The sequence below is a fragment of the Cryptomeria japonica genome, chromosome 1 (assembly GCF_030272615.1).
Source record: "Cryptomeria japonica chromosome 1, Sugi_1.0, whole genome shotgun sequence".
NCBI classification, from domain to species: Eukaryota; Viridiplantae; Streptophyta; class Pinopsida; order Cupressales; family Cupressaceae; genus Cryptomeria; species Cryptomeria japonica.
The window spans coordinates 207,985,823-208,004,110 of record NC_081405.1 but is presented as its reverse complement, the minus strand read 5'-3'; the positions used below and the strand labels follow the sequence as shown (position 1 = coordinate 208,004,110).

Here is an 18,288-nt window from a genome sequence, read left to right as displayed (position 1 = left end):
TTCAATCAATTATTAACGTCTTCAACTTGTACAACAACAATTTTACGATTTTTAGGCATTTGGTCAGACGGAAACCTCACCGGAAATCAGATTCATGATAATATATCAAAATTGAGGAACAACTTGGGCAACCCAGACGTCAATCTTTGTCTCCCGATCATTCATTATTGTGCTATATTTTATTGGGGTGACTCTGACATACATAAAAGCTTCGTCTGCGCTGAAAACCGAATCTCATGAGTATTTTTGGAAGACAATAGGTTTAGTCTATAGAATTACGAGACACTAGAAATAAAACAAATGTACCCGTCATGAGGGCGACGTAGGTAAGCAATTGAAATAATTGTATCTTATTAAAAGGAGAAATAGCAGAATCTTATAGCTACATTCATTGTATTCGATTTTATGGAAAGTGAAATGTTTTGTATTTGATTCATGAATGTTGAACAGGCCGTGAGCAAGGAGGATGCACCTTGTACTAGCAATGTAGCTGATTGTGAATCAAGGAGCTGGACCCACCTCTGTGGATGGGGTCATTACTAGTGAAAAGTGAGGAAATTTTTTGCTACCTGATGTTGCGTAAACCACCATACTACGTTGACATGGTAAGCTTGCGTGTCTGTAATGGCTGTGATGTACCGTTGTACAGTGCCATTGCAAACCCCGGGTTCTTGCTACCCTGGAGATGTAAAAGAAAATCATAAAAATTTACAAAGGGAAATGGATATTTTCTTACGTATTTGTCTGTCATTAAATTTATTTTAAATCTCTGATAAATAAATTTATCTGGCTGCCTGTTTGATTTATTTCAGTAAATGAAGTGTGTTTTTCGCTTTACCTCTGCATGCTTACTGATTTTGTTTCTGAATAAAAGATGTCTAATTTTACCTTTCTAACACATTTTGAACGGCATAATTCAACAAGAGACTTCAGGTAATCATCGATCAGTAGAACATACCTAACATATATTCCCTTCTGACTACATAGGCTTCAATACCATTGTAATCTCCAGGCCTGAAAACCGCACACCATAACCAATTATAAGTGAAGTTTATGTTCAAATAATTTAACATTCTAATTTTTAAAAATATTAGCTGCCTGTTAACTCATTCACTAATTGCATATAGGTGGTGCTCAACTGGGAAATGCACCTAACATCTGAGGGAGGTCACCAATCCCATTAGTGGATTCTAGCTCAAGCACGTTCAGCCCTGGAATCTGCCACCACAATTAGTCCTGCTAAGCTTGCTACTTTGTTTGGAAAACCTATAACAATTTTTTAGCTTTTTGAATATTGACTTGAATATATATACAGGTGATTACCCAATTTTATTTTAAATGAAAATGTAAACTTGACTAATATTCGAGTGATCTTGTTGATGTGTTTTTCGTGCACATGCAAACACAGAATAAAATACCAAGGTATCTTATCCTCACTTGAACAAAGTTTCCCCGAATGCTGAAGATTTCGCCTAAGGATCAATCGAGGCAACTTCTGGTATGTAGGTTCTCTATGTGTGGATAAGCTCTGTTGGTGTGATGTGATTATACTGGAATCACAAGGGGACTTACGTTTGATGGCCTGAGTGTTTAATCTGCTAGAACTTGAGTCCTATCTACTTACCGGGATAATAAAGAAATAGCAAAAGGTGAAAAGCTCAGAAAGTCTACTCTAAGACTTACAATGCAAGAAGATGGATGAATGACTAGTTGGAGTCCTACTGGGCTAGGTCTCACCATCAAACTGAACAATCTGATACCAGCTCAGTGCGATCTTCTAGGGTAGTTCTGAAGATGTTCAAATCATTACTGTCAAACACTGATCATCATTCAAGTTAATGCATGAACAATAGACACGTAACGACTTGAGATTAAGCTCATTCTATGCCAGTTGACCATGCAGGGCGCACTTATAATCAGCAAGAGGCTAGTGGTTTGGACTAGGCGGATTCCACTCAAGTGCATTCAATAACTTCCTTTATTCAATCTAATTAACCATCATCTAAAATGAAGATTCGACAAGAGACCATGCATATTGCAAAGTGTTGTGACCATTTCACACATCGCCCCATTAAAATGGGGACCCCCTCTTCTTGCTTTTGTTTTGCCTGTTCTTCTCTCTGCTTCTAGGATTTTGAGTAAGTGAGTTGTCTGGGCTAGGGCTAAGCCTTAGGGGTTTCTTTTGGATATTTTTCAAGCCGAATCCAGTCTAATTTTGAAAGTTATTACGCATCCTCCCGCAGATTGAGACCTTTGAAATAAGATAGGATGGTCACGAAGTCGGATAGGTCTCAGGTTAGGTCTAGTCAGGGTTCTTTTGGGAAAATTCAACTTTTGTCTAAGTATTAGCATTTTGAAGATAAAATTGTACATTTTTGCCTAGGTAAATTTTGATCAAATTTTGGTGGCAAGATGATCCCCGAAACAGAGAAAGTGCTCCTGTCCCTCCCTGAAGGACCATACCACTTTTTCAAAGACAACTGATTCCTGATGACCTAATTATGCCTCGTGAAATGATTGAAGACCTAAATTATGGATATTTTAGCTTAGAAGGGTAAAATCGCTCTTGTCCCTCTCCCAGGGACCAAGGCGAAAATGTTATTTAGTGCATATTTGTCTCTGACTTTTAAAATTTGTTTTGTGCAGGGTCTCCAGGGGAGCTAATTAATTTTAAGGAGTTTGAAGGTTTGAAAATGATGAAATTTGAAGGATTAAGATAAATTCGCTCATGTCCCTCCCTCAAGGACCAAGGCGAAAAGGCTTATTTGAGTCATTTTTTTAGCCTTGATTGGTCAAATTGAAACGTCAAGGGCATGGTGAGGGATGAATTACACATGTTAGAGCATCCAGGCTTAATTAAATGCAATGAAATGATGGAGCTTTTGTCTAAAAAGATAAGTTCGCCCTTGTCCCTCCCTGAAGGACCAGAGCGATTTTCTGAAAGGGCAAATTTCTTGCAAAGGTAAGGCAAGTTTCGTGTTTGAAATGAATGAAAGAAGGCATGGTTGGTCCATTGAAGGTAATTTCGAAGGCTAGCAAAGCACAGGTAAGCTCATAATTGCAAAATCGCTCCTGTCCCTCTCCAGGGGACCAGGGCGAAAAACCTAAAAGACTATCTCTTTTCTCCAAATCGGAACGAATCCAGGCCAAGGTACAAGTTTAGAATGATACTTAAAGTGCTTCAGGGTGGAATGGAGTTGCAAGGACCACAAATTTCAATGACAATTGGCTAAAGCGCTCCTATCCCTCACCAAGGGACCAGGGCGAAATCCCCACATATGCCTATTTGCCTAACATTTTGAAATGTTTTTTTTGTTTCCAAGACTCAAGAAGGAGTGGGGAATGATGTTTTATGCTTTGAAGGTAATTGGAGATTGATGTGATCGAGAGTTTGTGCAATGAATTAAAGAACGCTCCTGTCCTTCACCAAGGGACAAGGGCGATTTTTATAAAACCGACAATTTCCCTCCAAAATCACGTCAAGGCAAGATGGTGCAAGATGAGAAATGCCCTTTTAATAATGGTGAACAAGGAATTGCTTCCAAAAATCGACAATCCTAGGCTCAATTGCAAAAATCGCTCCTGTCCTTCACTGGAGGACTAGGGCGAAAATCTTGGAAGAGCCTATTTTGCCTTGAGGAAACGAGTTAAGCACGCATAGAATGAACAATGGGGATCATTGCTTACCCACACAACATGAATTGGCAATTTAAAAGATAAAGATCAAGGACAAAAGTAGAAAATCGCTCCTGTCCCTCACCAAGGGACCAGGGCGAAAATGTCCTAAGGCACACTCCTTCTAAAGATCGAATGAATTAAACTCGAAGTTCCAAATAACAATGCCATTTTGGACGCCAAAGATGAGGTTTTGAACGTGAAAGCAAAGAATACAAGGTTTAAAATGCAAGAGCGCTCCTGTCCATCTCCAAGGGACCAGAGCGAGGTTATTAACAATCGTTATTTTTGACCATGCTTGGGTGTTAATAGCCTCCAAATCGTATTAGATGCCAAGTTCGCTAAAAACTTCGAAGTATTTTAAAAATTTTAATTAAATTGGCATTTAATAAAGGTGCATGAGTATTTAATAATTAATTTGAGCCTTAGAAAATCGGATTTTTCTTTTAATTGAGGCATTTGAAATTAATTATTATTAAATTAAAATTAAAAGGCAGAGCGCTTAAGGTATCATTTTAATATTTTGACAAGTCGGCCCTCTCCTTTTATTAATTTTTGTTTATTTTTGGTTCTATTTTACCAAGTCGGCCTATGGAAAATGAAATGGTGAGCGCTCTATATATTTGGGGCATGTTTTCATTATTCAAATCACTCACTCATTATTTCAAGTGCGATTTGGAAAAGCAAAGAAGAAGTGCGAAAGCTGGCCTATTTGGAGCGAATTTTCCTCAAGTGTTGAAGACTAAAGGTGGTGGAGTTGATGCTTGTGAAGACTAAAGGAGGTGCATTTTGCTAAAGGAAGGACTTCAATCTACATTTCGCCTAGCCAAAATTCACTTTATTTTTGCATCGTTTTTTAGAATTAATTCTCAAGTGGAGGTATGGCGAGATCATCCTAGTCCCAATGTTGAAGTTTTGAATTTTGAACTTCAAGTTTTGAAAATTGCGTAGTTAATTAGGAAATGATAACTCAAGATTTATCATGAAGTTTCCTAATTAAAATCTTGATTCTTCCTTTCTACTCTATATTTCTACGTTGCAAGATATATTACTCATTATGAAATGTTGTGTAGGTGTCATAATGGCGACCCCAAAGGCAGGAGCATCCACTAGTCGTCCAGCTCTCATGAAGGAAGATCAGAGGAATGAAGAATTGGAGACCAAGATCGTGTCAAAGTGGAGCAACATTGGAGATACCAACTTGGGAAACTTCAGTATGAAGAAGTTTCGAGAGGTCCCTTACATTGGAAAACCATCGCCTGTCGCAAAGAGAATAATTGAAAGAGGCATCATCAAGGCGGCCGGTTTTCCTCCAGCAGTCCAGTGCCATGAGCTGATGATCGAGTGTGCTCGCCATTATGACCCACAATCAAAATCAATTATGTCCAAGGAAGGGAACACTTTGGCTTACCTTTCAGAAGAGGCTATAAGTGAAGCTCTCCATCTTCCAGAGCATAAAGATATGATTTACAAAAGCTTAGAAGGAGCCAAGTCCATGTATGAAGATGATCCAGACACTTGCTTGAGCATCATCAATAAGAATTGGTTACTCAAAAGTTGTCCTCGCCTGAGCAAGATTCCCAACACACCACATAGGATCGACTTCCAGGAGGAGTACAGAGATTTGATAACTTTGCTCAATCGAGTTACAGGGGCTCCTCAGGCCTTCTATTTTGAGAAGTGGATGTTCTACTTCATTCAAGTGATAGTTCAAGGAAAAGGAACGATTCATTGGGCTAGAATTATTAGCCATTGCTTGGACGTGCAGTTAAGGAGACTGAAGGCTACCAAGTCCTTCCACATGAGTTCATACATCATATATGCCTTGATCAGGAGTTTCGAATATGCAGGACTACCTCACAGAGGAGTGATTGGGAGAGGACCTGGGGAAGTCAGAGTATGTGAGTCTTATGTTCATTTGCATCATCCACCAGGAAGTGACTACAAGTTAGTCAATGATGCCTTCACGATGAACATCACTAGGATATTGCAAGGCGGGATTCACAATCGGCTATCTCAAGATGCACAAGAGCTTGTAAAGAGGTATGGTGCTTGGTTCATCCAATTCCAAAAGTTTACATATATTAGAGTCCATGGGTGTCCTTCACCTCCCTATATGTTGCCGAGATATCCGACAGACAAGATAGTGCTACTTGAGGTGACTAGGCAGTTGGCGGCTTATGCGAAGGCATTCAGACATAGGCATGGAAATGGAATTCCTGTGCCTATCATACTAGGGAATTCAGTTGAGGTATGTCCTAATGCTCTGGCCTTAGATGATGCAGAAAGGGAGTTGGCCTTATATTCATTTTCATTCTTTGCCTTGAGGGAGAATTTTGATCCTTATGGGTATATAGAAGAGATAGTTGGTAGAAAGTACAGGCATGAATGTTAGGTAGAGGACTTTTGGATGAATCTCTCAAGTGATCTAGAAGTAAAAAGAAAGATGCATTCTAGATTGCCTTTAGATTTTATCAGGAGATGCAAAGTTTACAGAGCGGCCGATCAAGCTCAGGACAGTGGCAGACATCTCCAGTCATCCTATGATAGAGAAGACAAGGCAGTGAAGATAGATTGGAACGAGCCTGAGGTTTTGGACTTAAAAGCTTTGATGGCTCCAGTTTTGTCATGTACTCACAGATGGGTAGATGTACAACATCAAAAGTTGAGAGAAGAGAACATACCAATGACTTTTACTTTGGAGGAAAGGTCGGGAGAAGGAGGAGCAAGCGCAAGCGAAGGCCATCCTCATCCTAGAAGCGCAAGCGAAGGCCATCCTCATCTTAGAAGCGCAAGCAAAGGCAATCCTCATCCTAGAGGCGCGAAGAGGAAAGAAAGACCTGAGAAAAGGGAACCCTCCAAGAAGAAGCAAGAGGCCAATTGAGATCGCTCATCCGGTACATCTTCTCGACATGAAAAAAGGACGAGTCAAGTTGTAGGACAAGAAAAGAAGGTACCTGAAATTGAGGAATCTATGGAATCAATAGTACAGAATGATAAACACGAGGAAGGGCAGGCATCTCAACGTTCATCAAGTCAATCTCCCCAAGTCAATGAGCTACATGAAGACAAGAATGATGATGAAGTGACATCTCCTCTCCGAAAAGAAGAACCATTACCTAAAGAGATACAAGTTAGAGAGGCAAGATCTGCCATTCCAGATTGGTTGAAGGAGAGACTAACAAGGGTGATTGTGATTGAGGATGAAGATAATGTAATTGACTTAGAGAGCCTTGTAGGAAATTTTCAGGAAGTAACAGAGAAGAAGAAGGCCACCAAGATGTCCAAGATGATCAGAGATGAGACAGGGTCCAGGAAGTTGTAGATAGCTACACCAGCAGTGGACAAGTATGAAGGTGAGATCCTTGCAGAAGAATATGATGTAGAAACATTTGAGCTTGGTCCACTCACCACCGAGCAGGCAATGGATGAAGAAACCGATTCATTTGAGGCACTTAAAGATAAACTTAAGGAAGAAATGGAAAAGAATAGAAAGCTTGAGCGAGAGGTCAGTGATTGGAGAGGCTACTTTAGCCATCTCAATCAGCCCTTGGGACGTCAGGATCCAGCAGCGTCTCCTGTGCAGGCACTTCCCTTTGAATCAATTGGCGAGGCAGAGAGAGTCAAGAGCTTGGTTCAGCTTATGAGATCTTGGATTGACAAATCCCACACAGTTGCCATTGAATTTGCAACAAGAATGATGCAGACAATCCATCGAGCTATCCAGGTCCTTGAGATCATCCACAACCTAATGATAACAGTAGCCGCCTTTGCCCACACTAGAGATGTTATCATTCTTGTTCTACAAGTAATCAGGCAAACACCAAGGAAGATCTTAGCACAAGAAAAGATAATGGATGGAGGAGCTCATAATTTACTCCAGTGGTCAACTCTACTCCAGATGAAGGAAGTTCTTTTCGAAGACATCAGCACCAAATGCAATCAAGTTGAAGAAGTCATCCATCCAATTCAAGACAGGGTGTTTGAGGTGTTATGTACTATCCTTGGCAGGAGGATCGAAGTTGAGACAGATGTGGATCTTCAAGAGTTGGAAGAAAGAGTCAAGGTCATCTTTTGCAAAGATGAGAATGTTATCACAGATGAGCAAAGGGATCAAATGTTCGCTACTATGCTCCTGATTGAGAAAATCAAGGAACTCGAACCTGGATGGGATGCGGCTCTTCTCAGGGCCTTTGATCAGGTTATCCACTTGGAGGAACGAATGAGGAATCTTCCCGAGATTCCTATTGCTGAGATTGAAGGAATTGTGTCCAAATTCATTGCATATGCTAAGAAAGAGCATTGGAAAGGGAATAAGGTTCTAGAAGAGAGGTTGTTATAGATGATGTGACACCTTAATTATCATTGGTCTATGTTTCCTAGATTTTTGTGTCAATTAAATATTTGGCTATGCATTTAATGTTGTTCAACTAAAAGGGGAACTTTTTGTAATAAACCCTAATTAGGGTTTAGGTGTCAGAATCTCAGTCGTTGATCTTCTTTTGATCTGGGCCGTTCATTGTAATTGAGGATGCTATATATACCCTCACTCATTTTCATTTTGTCATTAGAAATTAGAAAAAAGAAGATATTAGATATTAGATGAGAGATTAGAAATCAGATTTTAGAGAGAAGAAAGTTATTTTGTAGCAAGATTGAGCTTTGAAGAAAGAATTTCAAACAATTGTTGTTTATTTTGGCTTTGAGATCAATAAAATATTGAAGTTATGGTGTTTTATTGCAATTCTTGTGGCTATCTTCATGGTTGTTTATTTTCTTGAATCATTCTCAGTCTAAGAAGTATTTAAGTTTGAAGGACTAAGCATTGGGCTTGATCTTTGGTGAGATTCACGTTCCAAACCACTAGCTTCTTACTGATTGTAAGAACGCCTTGTGTGGTCAACTGGAGATATTTGGATTGCTTAAACCTTCAATCATCATTGAACTATTGATATGTACCTTCATGGTAGTGTCTATGATTCTTGATGAATTGGAAAATCATTAGTCACCTTAGAAGATCGCATCAATTTCAGTAGAGTTGTTATCCTGTGGCAATACTGAAATTGGTAGAATCTTACCAAGTCTAGCCTACATTGAGTCATTCTTAGGATTAGATTAGAATTCATCTCTTGCAAACCCTACCTTTTGATCTTTTTTGAGAACTTGTTAGTTTTAAAAAATTTTGTTCCTACAATTTGGAAACGTAAGGCCCCTTGATGAAACAACATTCACAACGATCACTGGTGCTTATCCACACGTAGAGACCCTACATCGAAGAACCTTGGAGTCATCCTGATTGATCCTTTTTTGCGACATCTTCAGCAATCAGAGGCTTTATTCAAGAGAGGATAAGGTACCCTTTGGTATTTTATTCTGTGTTTGATTGTGTACAAAATACACGTCAACACAAAGAAACAACACATTTCACCATATCTTCAATGAAAATGGAGTCTTTTTACAACCAAGGCAACAATTTCTTGCCTTCTCTTCCTAATCTACTCTATTGCTATTCTATTTTACTGACTATTAACTATCAACTCACTATTAACTAACTCTTAACTCTTACAAATGAAAAGCCAAAGCTTTATATAGAGACCTCTTTACATTTCAATGGCTCTGATTGATTTAGAATGAATGGCTAGGATTACAAGATGGAAACCCTAATTAGGGTTTGTTACAACAAACTCCTTTAGCCAATGAGAAAATTACATTCCATGAGTGTGGACCAATAGATGTCAAGGGTAGGTGCCTTGAAGTTTGTGCCATCACTGGTGAGTCAGGTACATTGAATCTGGACATGCCGAGGTGGAGTTATTTGATTGGAGGAATAGTGGTTGGGATGCCACCTTGTCTAGCATTTGTGCCTTGGTTGATCCTCCTCTGTCTTTGATGCAATGAATGATGTACCTCCTTAACTCCCATGTGTTTGATAAAGCCTCCTCATTGTCAAGTTTTCTTTCTCTGGTAGCTCACCTCGCCTTGAAGTGTTTATAAGATCTTTCTTCTTAACATCTTGTGGTTTCTTCATGTGGTAGAATGAGGTCTTTGAGGATGGTTAGCCCCATCGCTTGCAATTCCTTGAATACTTGAAGTCCTTCAACTTAGTAGCATCCTGATAAAATTCACTCTGGACCCTTTGGAAGGGTCAGGACTCAGGAGCGAAATTGGACAAAGTTGCTCAATTAGACCTCATTTTCAACCTTACCTTACCAAGATCAAATCATTTGCCTCCAAAATTGTTTAGGAATGGATTTTGCTCAAGGACCTAGTCAAAACACTAGACCTCCTAGGAATTTCGCTCTGGACCCTTTGGAAGGGTCAGGAGCGAAATTAGCATTTTAGCTCAATTTTCACAATTTCTTTGCCTCAAATCTCCTTTCAAGGCAAGAATACATCAATCTTACGCCATAGGGACAAAATCTAGGCTTCAAACAAGGGGCAAAATAGTGCTTTAAGAAATTTCGCTTTGGACCTTGGCCAAGGACAGGACCTATAAGGAATTTCGCTCTGGACCCTTTGGAAGGGTCAGGAGTGAAATTTGTGATTTAGCTTCAATTCCATCACTTCATTGCCTTAAATCACCTTTTAAAGGCAAGTACATATCAATTATTTCCAAAGTATGCCTTAGAAATCAAGATCTTGGTCTCAACAAGGAGCAAAAAGAGGTTATGGGAAATTTCGCTCTGGACCCTTTGAAAGGGTCAGGAGTGAAATTTGCATTTTAGGACAAATTCTTCACATTTTGTGACCACAACTTACTCAAATGCATGCCTAAGGATGCCTCTAAGTTCAACCCACCTCAATCAGCATTAGGCATGATACAAAATTGGGAGCAAAAGGAGTTTTTAGGAATTTCGCTCTGGACCCTTTGGAAGGGTCAGGAGCGAAATTTGCAATTTAGTCTTAATTCCATCATTTCCTTTGCTCCAATCCTCCTTGTAAGGCAAATATGCATCGATCATCCCTCTACCATGTCCTAGGAACAAAGATCTTGGCTTGAACAAGGAGGAAAATAGTGTTTTTAAGAAATTTCGCTCTAGACCCTTTGGAAGGGTCAGGAGCGAAATTTGTCTTTAAGCTCATTTCACACTTCTTTTCTCCTTTCTTTGCCTTGAACTTGACTTATCAAATCTCCTCTTACCATAATTAAGTCAATTCGCCATCTATTTAGCTTAAAACAAGGTCCTTAGGCAAAATAAAGAGTCTTGCTAGGAATTTCGCTCTGGACCCTTTGGAAGGGTCAAGAGCGAAATTGCTCAATTAGGCTCAATTATCATCCTTTTTCACTCATCTTTGCTTTAGACTTGATCTTTGATCCTTTTCTTTGCCATGCATGACCACCATTCAATGTTCTTAGTGAAGAAATAAGTCTTTGGAAGAGTCAGGAGCTTGAAAATATTTCGCTCTGGACCCTTTGGAAGGGTCAGGAGAGAAATTTTGTTTTTTACACAAATTCCTCACTTTTCCTCACTTCACTCTGTTTCACACATCAATTCTCTCTTCACTACGCCATAAGGACAAGGTTTATAAGGCAAATTAGGACCTAGAAGAGAGATCCAAGGAAATTTGCTCTGGACCCTTTGGAAGGGTCAAGAGCAAAATTGGTGTTTTAGCCTTAAATATCACTCAAACATTCAAACTTTACCCTCAATCACATTGCTCTTACCTCAAGACATCTTAACAAACCACCTTAAAGGAGTTCCTGGCCCAAAAGTTGGATGAAAAATGTATTTTAACCATTTCGCCTAGGTACCCCTGGAAGGACAAGACCTATCCAAGAATTTGGCTCTGGACCCTTTGGAAGGGTCAGGAGCGGAATTCATGTTTTAGGCTAAATTTTCTCATTTTCTCCTCAAGTTTGGTCTTAGACTTGACCTTTGGGTTCTTCCTTCATCTTAATCAAGTCCATTTGCCTTCAAGGTGATGCCAATTTAATACTTTTGATGACAAACTAGGTCTTTCTAAAGATTTCGCTCTGGACCCTTTGGGAGGGTCAGGAGCGAAAATTGTATTTTAGTCTCAAATCTTGACCTTTTCATCAAATTTTCATGTCCAACCTTATCCAAGGCGTCTCTAAAGGTGAACTCAACCTTATTTCCTCCAAATCCATGCCTTAAAGTGAAAGTTTTGTCTAGAATAGGAGTATAGAAGGGAGTTTAAGGAAGATTTCGCTCTGGACCCTTTGGAAGGGTCAGGAGAGAAATTTGCAAAAATGCTCAAATTCTTGACCTTTCTCCAAATTTTCAAGTGTAGACTTGGTTGTTAGGCATTCTTCAAGGATAAATAGGTCAGCTTCACATCAATCAATGCCTAGAACTTCATCATTCATCAACTGGACCAATCTCAAAACCTCAAAGGGAAAACCCTTGATGATACTCACTCACAAACCTTCATTGACTTCCTCAAACTTAAACAAGACATAACCTATCAACAAGAGTAAAGCCTGACCTAGAGAAGGCTTTCAAAGAAACCTTGACCTGGACCACCTACTGACCCACCTCAACTCAAGCAGAGCCTGCTATCCTAATGATCTCTCTGACAACTCTCCAATGCAAAGGCTAATAGCCAAGACCAGACAACCAAGAAAGAAAACTAACCCTAGAAAGCAAAAAGTAGGGGTCCCCGTTTGCAATGGGGCGATGTGTGAATACGTCACAACAGATCCAAGGAGCGGAAACATGGATATTAACTTGATACTCAATATTACACATTAATCATATCTTATGGAATTTAAACCTTGGTCTTTTCTATGATTGATTAACAACTTGAGCTCATTTCAATGGCTATGCCATTGTCCAAGAGTTTTGAATTTGCAAAGGTAAGTGTCGAGGCTCAAGAAAAATCTCCAAGTGTGGATAGCCACTAGGCAGTGGTTGCAGAAAGCCAAGAAAATTTCATTGACCTTGACCTTATACCTGAGCATGAGAGGAATCGTATAAAACACTGCAAATCAGAAGAGCCCAACAGTCTTATACAAAGCTTTCCCACCTGATTGGGTTTTGCTTCAAAGTTAAAAGTTAAATAGCCTTACCTATGCATACAAGGTAAGAGGGTTTCTCTGGTCATTGACTCAATCAGAAGTACAATGTACTCGCATTGACTTTATATCTCTGGATATTAACTTTGGGCAACTGGCCATGTATCTTTTGTTGATAAATTAACCCTTTTGAAGCCAGATTGGGAGCATACCTTCGTCTTAGATAGTATAACTAAGCATTCCATGCAGAGTTTGATGCAAAATGAGACTCAATAATATTACACATTAATATATCTTAGGGAATTTAAACCTCAGTTATGATTGATTAACAACTTGAGCTCATTTCAATGGCTATGCCATTGTCCAAGAGTTTTGAATTTGCAAAGGTAAGTGTCGAGGCCCAAGGAAAATCTCCATCTCCAAGTGTGGGTAGCCACTAGGCAGTGGTTGCAGAAAGCCAAGATAATTTCATTGACCTTGACCTTATACCTGAGCATAAGAGGAATCGCTCAAAACACAGCAAATCAGAAGAGCCCAACAGTCTTATACAAAGCTTTCCTGCCTAGTTGGGTTTTGCTTCAAAGTTAAAAGTCCAATAGCCTTACCTCTGCATACAGGGTAAGAGGGTTTCTCTGGGCACTGACTCAATCAGAAGTACAATGCACTTGCACTGACTTTATATCTGGTTAGCAACTACCAGGGAACCTTTAGAAATCCTCATTCACACTCTTCAACACTTGTCCCATGTAAATCCAAATTTGAGTTGGAAGTCCATTAGTCCCGTCTTCATAGTTCTACACAGACATTGCACCAGGGTACCCAATGCTAGAAATCATCCCTTAACTTTTCAACTTTTCATCTGCATTACCAATATCTCTATTGTTGGGCTTAGCCATGGTGTTGATTTGGAGGAGCTGCAGCTTTACCGTGTTTTTCTCTTGCTTGTAGCAATGACCTCTTTGGGATTAGAGTCCAAATTTTCATGCACATAGATACTAAGGAAGCAGAGTGTCATTGGTGTGAATTTGAATGTCTCCTGCCATCTTGACCATGTTCTTCTGCCTCTACAAGCTGCCCTGCCTTTGATAACCCAGGAATCAAGAATTTTAGTCTCTTTCTCCATGTACCGTTTCTTTTCTTCAAAGTTACCAATTCTGGTACTGGTTTTGGTTTGGGGGTACAGTTCATAGGTTTAGTCAAAAAAAAAAAAGCATTAAAGTGTTTATTTCACATGCATGGAATAGCAGTTATTTTTAGCAATACGCTATACATTGTAAGGGTTCAATAAGTGTGAAACATCAATTTTGAATATTGTGATTGGAATTTATGCTCTGTAGAAGGTTTGCACCTTTTTAGTGATGATTTTTTTAAATATATTAGAGCATTTCTATTATTTTATGTGAGGTCCATAACATCTAGCATCAAAATTCTTCCTAGAAAAAAGTGGAAGTTGTGTAAGGCACACAAACCTCTATAAGAAATTTGGTCCTAAATGGACAAAATCAGCAACAAAAAATTCTAAATTCATTAGAAAGGGGACTCTGAAAGCTTTTTGAAAAGTGGTTCCACTCAAGATTTGGATTAGTATCAAGGGAGATATGGTGATCTTAAATCGACCTTATGATTCAAATTCCTTAAAGAATTTTGAGGCATTATTTTTGAAAAAAAAATCATAACTTGCAATCTAGGTAAGAAAATTAAATTCTTTTTTTTTACAAATGGTTAAAAATATTCAAATTTACTTTTCTATATATTGTTTCAGAATTGTGAAAGAAAAAAAGATTTCTCAAAGCCTAATATTCATGGAGATTCCTGAGGATGATCTAGCTAAAGTTATTGAATTCATGAAGGCATATGGAAAAGGATTGAATACGCTTAAGGATTACTTGTCATAAATATAAGGTTGATTATTCTACATCCATTGTTCATTCATATGTGGAAAGGGAATATGAAAATGAAAATAGATGCATGGCAAGATTTTGGATGATCGCTACATAGAATGGTATGAAGATTTCTTTCACTTGGGTAAAAGTAATTTATTTGAGCTTCTCTTTGAAGAATCTCCTCTACATGAAGAAAATTACGTTAAACCTACTTTTCTTGATATTCTTCTTTTTTACGATAATCTCACCCATGAAGATGATATGGCAAAGGATTTTGTTTCAATGGATAATAATTTCTTTGATCTTCTATTGGGCATCAATGTTGTTCCACGAATGTTATTTTTCCCATCTCAATAGGTAATGAACCATTTTGATCACATGTTTATCAGAGTTATCTCCAAGCAAAGAAAATGGAAGTTGAATAAGAAGAAGATACATAGATGAAATTCAATTTGGTCTTCAAGCTTTAGTGGTAATATCTTTTGTTATGTAGTGTAAATGAGTTGTTATAAAGCTCATATTTTGTTACATGCTATGTAGCTGATTATTACATATTTCTTCTAATGTTTCAAGGACAAAACATGCTAAAGGGAAGAGAATGTATTGTCCCTAGAGATATGGCATTATGTTGTATCATGTAGTGGAGGTAATAAATAAAGATGTGTCTGCATATGCTTTGTAAGTCATCCCACTAATTGATTAGAATAAAGTATTTATCTTACATGTATGAGATAGTAGTAATTATCTCTAACAAGACTATATAATAAGGGCTTACCAAGTATGAATCATCAATCTTGAATTATGTAATTTGCGTTTATCTTCTGTAGAAAGTTTGCCCCTCAAAGCAGCTATTGTATGGTGTTTCCCTACCCTAAGGGCTCAATCATTTCTGAATAGATTGTAGCATATCTATATTTTTATGCGAGGTTCATAACAAAAGTTTTGATCCAAGGATATATAAAGCCTCTTACAAAAAGTAGAAATAAGTTACTATTAGGGATGGTTTTGTATCTCAAATTATTTTGGCTTTTCAGACGACGAGTAGTTTATTAACTGTGTGAGCTTTTTGGGATTGAAACTTAAAACTCTGTAATTCACAACCTGGCCATTTTAAGTTACCCTTTTAAAAAGATGTTTGAATGATTGAGATGAATACTGATTGCAGTATGAGTTCTATCTATAAGCTTGTAGATTGTGTGGGAATGCTTTACAACTGACAACTACCTTCTTTAAATTTTTGGGTTTCTTGAATTCGTTTATGTTGGTGATGTTTTCAGGCATTATGCATTGCATACACTATTTTCAGTATTTACTTAGGTTTTTAACGATGTTTTTCTATCTAAGAAGAAAGCATATAATGTTTTCAAATAATAACTAGGACTGCCATGTACAACCAGAAAGGTGTCACCAACAATCAGATTTCTAAAAATGCCCACATGAAAAGGAGATTAAACAACTACAAGACAAAACAAGCAAATGTTCAGCAAAATGGGTAAACCCCAAAATCCTGAAAAACTATTATAGAATATAATCCAGGCTACAGAAACCATTGAGGCTGCAAAAGAACCACTAGCTAAGAGTATCTGTGGCAGCAAAGGTTGTATAGAATCCTCAACGGCCAAGTAGGTTTTGATGTAGAATCTTACGATCTTAGCATAGAACTGATTTGGATTGGCAGGAGCCAGTGAAGAAATATTTGGAGATCACAGGTTGCCCAGTTTTCTCCTACCATATAAGGTCAAATACTCTTAAAAGGGGCCATGGAACTAGTGATAGCAGAGAAGATTTTATGGTTTGACTTTGAACAATTCATTGTCTTTGAAACCTCTCTTTTCAATATGACATTGTGTATATTTGTGTACATAGGAACAGAAGTGCAATGAAGTCAATTGTACCATGCATTTCTGTCTAGTAATAGTAATTTCTGTAGGTATAGTTCTTTAATTTATCATGATATTAAGATTTCATTCTCTCTTTAGGCAGCTATATGATTTCTGGAATCTTTCTTATGTTTGAAGAATCTTTGAAAAGAAGAGTTACTAGTGTCCTACCTACAGGTGAAGAGTTCATAGGCAAGGTTGAAGCATAAAAAGAAAGGTAATATAGCTAGCCAAAAAACATTTATAATCAAATTGTCATGAGAAATAATTTCCACGAGAATTGCCAACTAGCAAAAACCAACAATATCTTTGCTTTCATTTTACACTTTTAACCAGCTAAACTGGTAAGTTAGAAATCTTTTCAAGATGTAAGCTATATGGTTGTTGGCAGCACTCTTATGTTTAAAGAATCTTGAACAAGAAGAGTTACAAGGTGAAGAGCTTATATGCAAGGCTGAAGCATACAAATTTAAGCAGTAATATAATTATCTAAAAACATTAAAAATCAATTATCATGAGAAATATTTTCCATAAGTGCAAATTAGCAAAGAAGAAAACCATTGTCTTTGCTCTTATTTTTCACTCGCATGTCACCCTATGTTGTTTGCTTTTAAACATCTAAATTGGTGAAATTAAAAATGTTTTGTACATGACTAAGAAACGAGTCATGTCTGTTGCTTGACAATCTATCATTATGTAATAAATGGGATGTTATTGGTATTATATTCGTTAGCTTAAAAACTTTTGTGCTCTTTGAATTGGCCATCTTAATTGTTGAGGGACATGATTGAGGTATTCACTCGTTTTATATTCTTGCAAAAGTTGGTAGCTCTGTGATTGTACTGAAAGCAAATGGACAACATGTCCAGAAAACACCGTACCTTGGAAATTTATGTCATTTTTGGGAAGTCTTTGCTTCCAAAGTATTTTTATTTAGGAAAATGGAAGGGAAGAAGTTCTCTATGACATAGGTTGGATTTGACATTGAAGATGACAATTTCATCGGCTGAGCTTTTGTTTTTAAGCTATGTGAATTTTGAGAAAAATATATGAAGGTTACAATGATCTTGCGAGAATGACAATCATTATTCACCACAGGTTTCTATTATATAAGTCCTCAATATAATCAAGACCAACAATTTCAAGTTGACTTTGAACGAAACAATTTTTAAGTAAGGATGGATTTTTGAAAAGGGTTTTATGGAAACTGAAAGTGATCATATTTTCTCCTTTAGGTTTGAGAAAATATGCATATTGTTTATTATGTAGTGAAACTGATGCAAGGGGCTGTCCTACCCCTCAACAAACACCTGAAACTAACTTAAAAAAATATGCAAATCTGATTTGATATCAGGAAACTAATGTTATTTGAACATCCAAATTTGATGCAACAAACTAGGAAAAGTGGTAATTAAATTTGAACTGGGTTTACATAACATGAGCCAACCCTATTGGCCTCTTAATATATCATTTCAATCTGATTTGCCTGTCAATAACCATCTGAAACACACCATAAAACACCCAAGCAATCTGGTCTATAACGGCAAATATGATGGATTCAAAACCCCAAAACTATGCAAGCAAACTCATAGAAATTAACATTGAAATTGTGAACAACTTTACCAAACTACTGGGTGATCCTATTGGCTTCACAATATCACTCTCCAATTTGATACAAGTTTGATCATAGACCTGCAACAAAATGTTTTGTCAGTAGAAACATTGGCTTCATAAGCCTCCTTCAAGCCCCCCAAACTTCAAATCAAACCTTTCACCTGCAACAACATGGATTATTCCAACCCTCAATGACAAAATTGCTTCCATCTTTTTCCCTTTTTACCAAAATTTGGAGTTTCTTCTTTTCTTATCCCAG

The 18,288-nt window shown here is 37.8% G+C and overlaps 1 long non-coding RNA gene across 1 annotated transcript; it reads left to right on the top strand.

Annotated features, from left to right (window-relative positions):
- Positions 1 to 53: 53 nt before the first annotated feature.
- On the top strand, positions 54 to 14,991 carry LOC131044439 (uncharacterized). Its single transcript, XR_009105667.2, has 3 exons — positions 54 to 326; positions 451 to 605; positions 14,415 to 14,991. It is a non-coding gene; the product is annotated as an uncharacterized LOC131044439 (long non-coding RNA).
- Positions 14,992 to 18,288: the final 3,297 nt, after the last annotated feature.